General features: G+C 53.0%; 1 protein-coding gene across 1 annotated transcript in view; it reads right to left on the bottom strand.

The window, feature by feature from the left end:
• Positions 1-322: 322 nt before the first annotated feature.
• The window catches only part of SYTL5 (synaptotagmin like 5), a 334,838-nt gene continuing 324,605 nt past the window's right edge, over positions 323-10,555 (bottom strand). Inside the window, 1 exon segment of the mRNA XM_081081271.1 lies at positions 323-1,719. The gene's annotated coding sequence lies outside the window, so the exon portion shown is untranslated.

Below are 10,555 nucleotides of genomic sequence, written 5' to 3'. Positions count from 1 at the left end.
AGAGGCCACCCCTTGATTAGAGGGGTTGTGTCTTACATTGGCACACCTGGGTGAAAGTGCTCAGCACTCCTCTGGGGACCCAGTGCCCTAAAACATGGGGAACTGAATGAGCCCCCAATGCTGCACAGGGAGGTAGCCTCAAACCTGCTAAGGGAACCCAACCCCCTGGACCAAAAGCCAGTGACGCCCCTCACCTTCCACCATCCCTGCAGGCTTCTTTCGCACAATACCCAGGGAATCCCCCCCCCCCCCCACGCACACAAAGGAAGTGCTCTCCTGCACCCTGTTAATGTAAAAACATTCAAACCTGTAAATAATTTTTGTGAGTTTATTTGAGCCAAACTGTTGACAATTGCCAGGAAGCAAAATCTGAGTGGATTGGGATAATGCTCCTGAGAATGGCAGTTTTTTTAAACCTATTTTTATACATTTCAATCAAAGGAGGAGGCATAGGTGGGTTACATGAAATCCACTGGTGCTACCTTAGAGAGGCAGGAGGAAGCAAAGTGGGGAAACCTCTGGGATTAGATAAAAAATAAAAGGATACACACATACTTCTTTAATTTAGGTGAGTACAGGATAGTTAACAGTCAACAACCTGATAACAATAACAATGAAGGAATTTGTGGTATCTGTCCTGGCCCCCAGGGCATTTGGTCGGGCCCTGAGAGGTTGAGGGGTGGGAGGGGCGGGAGGAGAAAGGGAAGTTACAAGTTACCCAGACATTTCAATGATATGTTATAGTAGATGCAAAAAAACAATAAGCTCAGTTAAGGTAAAGATTGACCTTGTCAGGGAAGATACCTGCCTAGGAGGTGACTACCCACCATAATTACTTTTAGTTGAAGTTTAATTTCAGACCATCTCTTGTGGTTACTTTAGGTCTCAGAGTTTGCAAGACTGCCATGCAGGCCTTCCCTGAGCTTGTCAGGTTAGCCCCTTTTGTCCACAACCCTTTGGAAGCTCAGAAGGTTGTTGAGGGCAGCTATAGGGCTCAGCTAGAGATCTGGACCCAGAGCGGGGGCAGGGAGTGGTGCTGGAACCAGCTCAGCATGGAGGCCAAGTGCTGACGGGCCTGCTAAGGGAATCCAGTGCCTCAGACAGAAGGCTAGTGCCGCCTCTAGTCTTCTGCCATCCCTCTGGGGCTCTGTCCTATCCAGATGGCTTGGGCAATCCTTTTTGCACTATCCAGGGAACCACACCCCCAAAGGAGGTGCCCTCCTGCACTCTTTGGAAGCTCAGAAGTTGGGCAAGGGGTAGCTAAAGGGTTCAGTGAGAGAGTGGGGGTGGGGGGAGTACTGTCTTAGCATGGGGGCTAAGGGCTCAGGCTCTTGGGACTCCAGGAGACTGCCTCCAGGGTCTTCTGCCATACCACCCTGAAAATACCTGGTATCCTCTGATCTCTGAAGCTACTGGTAAGCAGGTTCCTTCCTGGTTAGTACTTGGATGGGGGACTGCCTGGGAATATCAGGTGCTGGAGGCTTTTTTGCCCACCAGATGCCTGCCACCCACCAAAGGCACACAAGCCCACATGAATACAAGCCCAGATGCCTAGAGTGCAGATCCAGGGTGCCTGTCTCTTTCCAGGTGGATTTCTCCAAGGACCCCTGCTCCCATGAAGCTGTTCATCAGGAACTGAGGCAGGCTGTAGCAGGCCACCATGTCCGCTCCAATGCTGCCATTCTGAGAAACTCCCACAGCCCACCAACTCCACACCACCTGCAAAAAGGAATGGGTCCACATCTCCACTCTGCCCCTTGGGGTGTGGAAGGAACCCCAGGGCTACTCTTGGAAGTTGGGTCTAGTGAGCCACCCCTCCACTGTCACCCCAATCAGAAAAGGTGTTGCCCCCTTTACAGAGGGTACCCCTCGGTTGGCTGGGCATGTCTTTTACCCTGGCACACTCCGGTGGAAGCCCCTAGAGCTCCTCTGGAGACCCGGCACCCCAAAGTAAGGGGAACTGAATTAAGCCCAGGTGCTGCAGAGGGAGGTAGCCCCCTTCCTACGAAGAGAATCCCGTCTGGACCAAAATGCAGGTGCCCCTCGCCTCCGCCATCCCTAGGGTGCTCCATCCTCCCAGTTGGGAAAGGCCCCTCTCCCATGCTACCCAGGGAATCCCACCACCAAAGGAAGTGCCCTCCTGCACCCTTTTGAAACTCAGAAGGTGGGTGAGGGGTAGCTAAAGGTCTCAGCTAGAAATCTGGTCCCAGCGAGGGGACAGGGGAGGGGAGAAGCACCAGCTCTCTGTGGGGGCCAAGGGCTTACAGATCTGGAGGTCAATCTCAGGCTGTTAGGGTTCAGGAGGCTGCCTCCAGAGTCTATGGTTATATCAACCAGGCCTGATCTCCAAGGTAAGCAGGGTCATGCCTGGTTAGTAACTGTTAGGTCGGAGAGAGCCCAGGTTCGGATGCATGCAGAGATGTGATGAGACAATGGACTTCCCCTGGAATTTCTCACAGGTCAAGGTGCCAGACACAGATACAGGCTTCTTCTCCCTTAATCCACATACCCCTGCCCATTCCCTGCAGCAGAGAATTCCTCAGCTCATGTCCCCGCCCCTCACCCAACTGCAGTATAAAAAAAGCCCCCCCCCCCCACTGTTGGCGTGAATCCACGTGCCCTGTCCTTGGGGTACGTGGGTCTCCCGGGGACGCAGAATAAACCTTTTCCTTTCCTTTCTTTTCTGATTCACTGGACTCTATTTCTTGCGCCACATCCTGAGCCACCTAACTTAACATTTGGTGCCTTGAAACCCGGGTGGCGCGAGCACTCCCTTTGGCCGTCCCTCCACGGCTCTGGGTGCCCGCCTCTCCCTCCTCGTGGCTCTGGACCCATCAGGACCTCATCTCTTCAGCTCAGCAACTTTTCCCAGTTTGGCAGCATCAGCGGTGAGTCCCGCCCCGCCCCGTGCCGGTCCCAGGTGGCCACCCGCCCGCCGGCATCTCTGTCCGTAAAACGTGGCCACGTCAGAGATTGCCTCTCCAGACCCTTCCAGGAAGGCTCCTCTGGACCTGGGAGGGTAGCAGGGATGCCTCTACTCCGCCCACGGTCCCTCCGTCCCTTCCCTCCGTAGCGTGGGTTAAACCGCTGGGACGCCAGCCTTTAGCCCCGCTACAGGCCATGGGTATTGCGCACGTGGAATCCAAATTCCCAACCACCTGAGCACACCTCTAGGGTGCCGGCTCGCCGATCTGGCTAATGAAAACGGGACCCTGACTTTACCATCACACTGACCTCAGTAATTTCTGCCAGTGAACTGGGAAATTTGCCCAAGTCTCTCTCTCTCAGTCTCTCTCTCTCTCTCAGTCTCTCTCTCAGTCTCTCTCTCAGCCTCTCTCAATCTCTCTGCGTTCCCCTTCCCTCCCCCAAAGTTCCTTCCGCCATGCCATCTCTCCTCACTCCGCCCTTCCTCCTCCCTCCGGGCTGTCCCTGCACCGCCGAGCCCCAGATGTGTGCGGTGCATGTGGGGGTGAGTTCATGTGCTGGGTGTGGGACACAGCGACGGCACTGCCATCGTCTCCTCGTCCCCTCACCCCCTCCACCGGAGAACTCCCCCGAATTCCCCTAGCGAAAGCCGCCCACTCTCCCGTGGACCTTGTGCCCCTGTCCGTCCACACTCTCCCCTCCTCCCTCCCTGCTAGACTCTCCTCCAGCCATGCCTTCCGTCGACCCACTGACCCCGCCTCCCCTCTTCCCCCCCCCCCCCGCCCCACCGCTGCCGAAAACTCAAACCGCCTTTCACAACCCCACATCCCTGCACGCCTCCGCCGCTGCGCAGTCGGTCTCAGTTACCCAGTCGGTCGCAGTCTGTCCGTCCGCGCACCGCCCCAGCCGCTAACGCTGTAGTCTGTAGCCGCTGCTGGACCGGGAAACTCAAGTCCCCTGCCGCCCATGCCTGCTTTCCCAGTCTGTGCACACACGGTCCGTAGGCTCTACCTTCCTTCTGTCCTTCCTCCTCCGTTCTGCCCCTGGGAGGTTGCGGCTTTTAAACTCAACTGCCGATACCTCTCCCAAGCCCACCCAGGCCACGTCTCCCACGCTCTCCCCTCTCCTTACAGCCTGCCTTAGTAACCCGTACCCCACGCAGTGCCCTCTATAAGGTCTAACCTCCCGCCTTCCTCTGTGCGCTCCACCCCCATGACTGCCAGCACTTTAGTTCACAGGTGGCCGGCCAGTTCCCTTTGCGAGAGGTTGCAGCTGTGCTCTCTTCAGACCCTCTTAACGAGAAGCTTCCTTCTCCCCTAGAGCCCAAATCCTAAGAACGTCAGCTCCAAAACAGCCTCTTCCATTTCTGCACCCATTCTACCCCTGCCATAGTCCCGTCAGGAACTGAGGGCATAGTCTGAATCTATGCCCCCCACTCTCTAACCCGACCTTTAAGGTCTTTATTGGTCCTCAGACCCAGGTCCGAGATCGAGTGAAAAATGGCCTTGAAGGTTCTTAATGTCCTGGAGGAGCAGGCACAGTCAGAATGGGAGGCCTGCCTTCCACAGGAGGTAGACCTGCAGACACGCCTTAGTTGTGGCCCTGTGGTTGACGGCAGCCGCCATGGCCCCAAGGGGGCTGTGCGCGGTGGGGGTGCAACGAAAGGAAAGCCACCGGAGAATGCTTCAAATGCGGAAATGAAGGCCACTGGGCAATGCAGTGCCCCCAGCCCCGGGCTCCGACCAAGCCCTGCCCAGCGTGAGGTCAAAATGGTCACTGGAAGAGTGACTGTCCCTGGAAAAGTGGCGGGCCCTTTACGCCTCAGTGTAGGGAGACCACCCTTCCAGTCCAGGACCCATCCGCTGGCCATGTTGGAACTGGCTGAAGACTGAAGAAGCCCAGCCTGGATGACTCCAATCCCCTTGCTGAGCCTTGGGTCACAATGAAGGTAGTAAGTCACCTTCCAGGTTGACACGGGGGCTGCCTTCTCTGTCCTGCCCTCCTTTTTAGGGCCCCTTTATCCTTCCAAGATCTCGGACATGGGTATTGACGGCAAATCCACCTGCCCTCTGGCCACTGGACCCCTTCCCTGCCTCCTTGATGATAGCATGCCCCATGCCCCTGTTAGGACGAGACATCCTCACCATCCTAGTGGCCACTCTGCAGCTCACTCTGAGCCCTTCAGCTTCCCTGCTCCTTCCACTCCTGGCCCCCTCCCTTTACAGGGACACCGATCGATCGATCCTCCACTGCCATGCGTCCCGTCATGGGGCCCAGTTGTCCCAGACCACAGTAGCCTAGCTCAGTCTTCGCCTAGCTCAGTCTTCGCCGAGCTCAATCTTCACCATGAACGCCTTTTCTCCTTCTCTCCGCCACAACTGTCCCCTCCTCTGAACTGAAAACTGCTCTGACTTCGCCCCATCCCCCTCCACCCTCCCCAAAGGAAAAAATGCGGCAGTTTTAAATCCAAGCGGCTAGAGGTCTGGGAACAGGCTGCGCGACCTGCTCCCTCCCTCCCCGCCTTTTCTCCAGCCTCCAGGTCCCTGGCTTCCACTGCTCCTTCCATTTTCCCTTGGATAACAGCGCATTCTAACATTTTCTCCCACTTTCACAGCAATACCTACCTCTCTCAGGCTCACCGAGTGCCTCCCACTATCCCCGAAGAAGATTCGGCGACACCATCCAGGACTAGATGACCCATCATTCCTTACAGGCTCTTACCTGGCAAGGGACCCTCCAATTTTGCTCAGGTTTTTCATATTTTCAGGTGAAATGGACACGGAATGATGAGGGAATCATCAATTCTACTGTCTGGATGGGAAATCCTCTAATGCCACTCTCTATTTACGATCCCTGGACCTACTCCTATGCCCACCCTCATCAACATAACTTTCCATCTACTCTCTGACATCAGTCCCTCCTCCTCTACATCCTGCTGGATTTCTGTCACTGGGTCAAACCCTCATCATAGCCACTCAATTCCAACCTATTGAACCATCTAACTAAACTCTCTCTAGAAATTCGCAGCTCCTGGCTAGACCTCCTGCCCGTGGCCCTGACCAAACTCCAGCTACACCAAGGAGCCCCACTTTCTTGAGCCCTTTTGGCTCTTCTTGCTCAACCACCATCTTCTTACTGATCCCCCTCCCCTGGGTACGTATCTCCCATATCTGTCTTTAACCAGGCAATTGCTCCAAGAACACGAGAACAGGTTTCTGCCCAAGCCAGAGCCGACCAACCAGGACTCCCAAGTCCAGCCCTTCACACTGGCGACTCGGTCCTCCTTAAGAACCTACAACCACAAGCCTTGGAGCCTAGGTGGACAGGACTTCACACTGTAATCCTCACAGCCCCCACTGTGGCCAAGCTGCTTGGCGACTCCAGCTTGACGACCTGTCCTGGCACCGCCTCTCCAGACTCAAGAGGACCCCGGAGCAGCATGACATCTATAAATGTGAGATGTTGGGCCCCACTAAGGTCTGCCTTAGCCGCCCTCCCCTCCTCCTTCTTCTCCTCCCGGCCCTGAGCAACCTACACCCACCCCCACCCGCTTATGTGTGGAGGTTCAAGGTCCGTGAAACCTACTACCAGAACGGCAAACAAGTCACCTGGCAGGTAGGATTTCAGGACTGCCCTCAGTTCGGATGTCAGACAAAGATCCAGATGGCTGTCAACATCCAGTCAGTGTCCAATATTGGCTGACCCTATGTCTCTTTTGCTTATGACCAGCGGAACCCAGACAGGTGTAATCAAGATGTCAACACCTATGGGGTTACCATGGGAGAGACTGTCATACCACACCGCAGCCAGTCTCACCAAGGCCAGCCCAGGTACCTTCTTTTGGTGCAACGGCACCTTAAGGAACTGCATGAACTCCTCTGACCCCGGGCCTTGCTTCGTGGTCACAGTAGTTCCCCAACTAACCTTGTATGGAGAGTCGGAGCTCACTGGTTGCTCCCTCCATCCCATCCCTGGACCCGCCGGGCTGCCTTCCTCCCTGTCATGTTAGAGGTGAGTATCGTCACCTCGGTAGGCCTCACTGGGGGGCCCTCGGGAACAGTCTGGTCACTGCTCAGGACTTTAATGACAAGCTCCGGTTAGCCCTGGAGTCTACTACCGCCTCTTTTTAGCCTCCCTACATTGACAAGTGACATCAGTAGCCCAAGTAGCCCTGCAGAATCAGCTCGCCTCAGACCTTCTGACTGCAGAAAAAGGAGGAACCTGTATATTCCTTCGGGAAGAATGCTGTTATTACATCAATGAGTCCGGAGTAGCAAAACGTAAACGTACAGACCCTGATTAAGCTGACTGAAGAACTACATGCAGGACACTTCCAAGACAACTCTCCTTCCGGCTGTTTCCAAAGCCCCTTAGCCACCTGGGTCCTACCCATGATAGGGCCCCTGATTCTCATCTGTGTTCTTTTTTCTCCTAGCCCCCTGCCTCCTCAAGTTCATCCACTCCCGGATCACGGAGATGTCCTGGGTGACTGTGAATCAGCTCCTGCTCCATCCCTACGCTCAGCTGCCCTCCGACCTGCCTCTGCCTAACCCTGGCCTTTAAACGCCCCCCCCTCCATCGCCCTTAGCCAGCTGGAAGTAACCAGAACGAGTCGCAGTCCGTTATCACCAAAAGGCCGGGATGTTAGGTTGGAGAGAGCCCAGGTTCGGATGCATGCAGACATGTGATGAGATAATGGACTTCCCCTGGAATTTCTCACAGATCAAGGTGCCAGACACAGATACAGGCTTCTTCTCCCTTAATCCACATACCCCTACCCATTCCCTGCAGCAGAGAATTCCTCAGCTCATGTCCCCGCCCCTCACCCAACTGCAGTATAAAAAAAGCGCCCCCCTCCCTGTTGGCGTGAATCCACGTGCCCTGTCCTTGGGGTACGTGGGTCTCCCGGGGACGCAGAATAAACCTTTTCCTTTCCTTTCTTTTCTGATTCACTGGACTCTATTTCTTGCGCCACCTCCTGAGCCACCTAACCTAACAGTAACCACCTGGGAATACCAGGTGTTCTAAGCTTTTTTGCTTCTGGACGCCCGCTCGCCTGCCAGTTACACAAGCCCACATACCTAGAGGACAGATCAAGGGTGCCTGTGTCTCTTTTTCCTATGAGATTTCTCCATTATCTCCTTCACACTCCCCCCAACTCCTCCGCTCTTATGGGGCCGTCCCTCTGGAAATGCTCCACTCTGCAGCTGGCAAACACACTTGCTCCCTTTTTGCCATTCTGAGTAACTCCCACTGTCCCAAATCCCCCAAGCTCGCAAAATGGAATGGCTCTGCATCTCCCCTCTGCCCTTTGGTGTGTTGAGGGAACCCCAGGGCTATTCTGGGAACCAACCCAGGTGGGGCGTCCCCTGTCTGCTGCCCCCAATCAAAGAAAGGTGTCTCCTGACTTTCAAAAGGTACCCTCCATAGGAGGGGGTTGTCTCCTACCCCTGCGTGCCTAGATGGAAGTCTGAAGCACTCCTTTGGGGACCTGGTGAACCCTAAACAGGGGGAAGTCAATGAACCCTCAGTGTTATGGAGGGAGTTAGCCCCCAAGATGCTAAGGGAACCCCACACCTCTGACCGATGACAGGTGCCACCCTTCCCCTTCCACCATCTCAAGGGGCTTCCCTGTTGTGCAGGGCACCTCTTTCCACACTACCCAGAAAAATCCCATTCCCAACAGAGGTGCCCTCCTGAACCCTTGGGAACTTCAGAAGGTGGGCTAGGGTGAGCTAAAAATCTCAGCTAGAGATCTGGTCCCAGTGCCTGGGTGGGTGTGGGTGGGAGGAACACCAGCTCAGCATGGAGCCCAGGGCTGGGGGGCTGGAGGTCAGGCTAGGGTTCTTGGTGTTCCAGGAGGCTGCCTCCAGCTTCTATGATATCTTCCAATGTATCTCTTACTTTTGTGGAATTGCATGTGATTATTGGGCTGGATACTAAGAAGACTTCTGATCCCTTCTGTGACTAAGCATGGACTCAAAGGCTTGGAGAGGAGTAACCTCTTTCTTGGAAAATTGGAACCGGAAGAAATACTCTCATCTATATAATAAAGAGCCAGAGTCCTAAGGACCCAAGGCTTGATCAGACTGGAAGTCAGTGCTGGGTTGCCTTGGTGACCCAGCACTGAGTATGGCCACTGCGGGTACCTTGACCCAGCACTGACTGCCTAGGGGGCTGCGGATCAGGCCCGGAGAGAGGCTTGCAGAGAGAGAGGCAAGGTCTGGTCCATAGCCTCTGTGTCAGCGGTTGATCAGAACTTGCCTCCCTTTCTCTCCCCGCCTGGCCAACAGCCGAACCTCCATTTCTCTCCAGGCCTCCACCAGGGCTGCTGATCACCCCCACCTTTCTGATCAGGCCCTGTTGATAGGCCCAGAGATGCTGACTGGCATAAAAACTGACCAATCAGAACCAAATTGGCTGGCAGGGGAGGGCAGTTAGGGGTGATCAGGCAGGCAGAGGCAGTTAGGGGCAATCAGGCCACCAAGGGGAGAGCAGTAGGCTTTCTTGTTGTTTTGTTGATGGTTTCTTTGCTGTGCAGAAGCTTTTTATTTTGATGTAGCTCCATTTGTTTATTTTCTCCTTAGTTTCCATTACTCTAGGAGCTGTATCAGTAAAGATATTGCTACAATATATGTCTGATATTTTGCTGCCTATGGACTCTTCTAAGATTTTTATGTTTTTCCATCTTACGTTTAAATCCTTTATCCATTTTGAGTTTATTTTTGTGTATGATGTAAATTGGTGGTCTAGTTTAATTTTTTTAGAGAATAATTTCTTTACTTTCTTACCTAAGAAATATCATCATCTGTCATGCTCTTTGTTATAATGTACTCTAGAGGGAGAGCTTTATTGTCTTTATATATGGAATAGCATGTTGATTCATCATATTGATGGCATTTTGCTATTCCAGATGTGCTATCTTTACTAGAGAAATGCAATAAAGTCCCTAGGACCTGGGACTCAGATATTAACTAGGAAAATACTTTCTTTTTAATTCCTGTCAGCAAAGATAATCAAAAGCAAGAGTGTATGCCAGTGGTTCTCAACCTTGGCTGCACATTAGAATCACCTGGGAATCTTTTTAAAATCTTGATTTCTGGGCCTCATCCTCCAGAAATTTTGTTTCTTTGTTACTAATGTTGTGGCCCCACCCCATAACAAAGAAACAGAATTTCCAGAGGATGAGGCCCAGAAATCAGGATATTAAAAAGATTCCCAGGTGATTCTAATGTACAGCCAAGGTTGAGAACCACTGGTACATGCTGTTGAGAGCAAAGGGAATCTTTTTGTAACAGCATATATCTTTAAATAACAAAATTTTCACATTCTGGGAAACTTATAAAGAAAATCCCTCTAGATTTCTGGCTACATGATTTTTTCTTTTCTGGGGAGGAAAGGCACTCAGATTGGGAGATAATTTTTGTCTATTTATTCAAACAAACTAAGCATCTATTACTTTGTCAAGTGCTGATAATTCTCCTCAAATATGTGAGCAACACAGACCTAAACTTCTATTTTGAGAACTTACTTCCTCAGAAAACTCCTGATTCTAAATTACTATATCAATTAAGGTCTCAGTAGGAAACAAACTGAACACTGAAACTGTGACTGTGGCATTGAGGAAAGA

This window comes from Myotis nattereri (assembly GCF_964212035.1).
Source record: "Myotis nattereri genome assembly, chromosome: X".
In the NCBI taxonomy this organism is placed as follows: Eukaryota; Metazoa; Chordata; class Mammalia; order Chiroptera; family Vespertilionidae; genus Myotis; species Myotis nattereri.
Note: the sequence above shows the minus strand (reverse complement) of the source record. Positions and strands in the feature narration are given on the sequence as shown.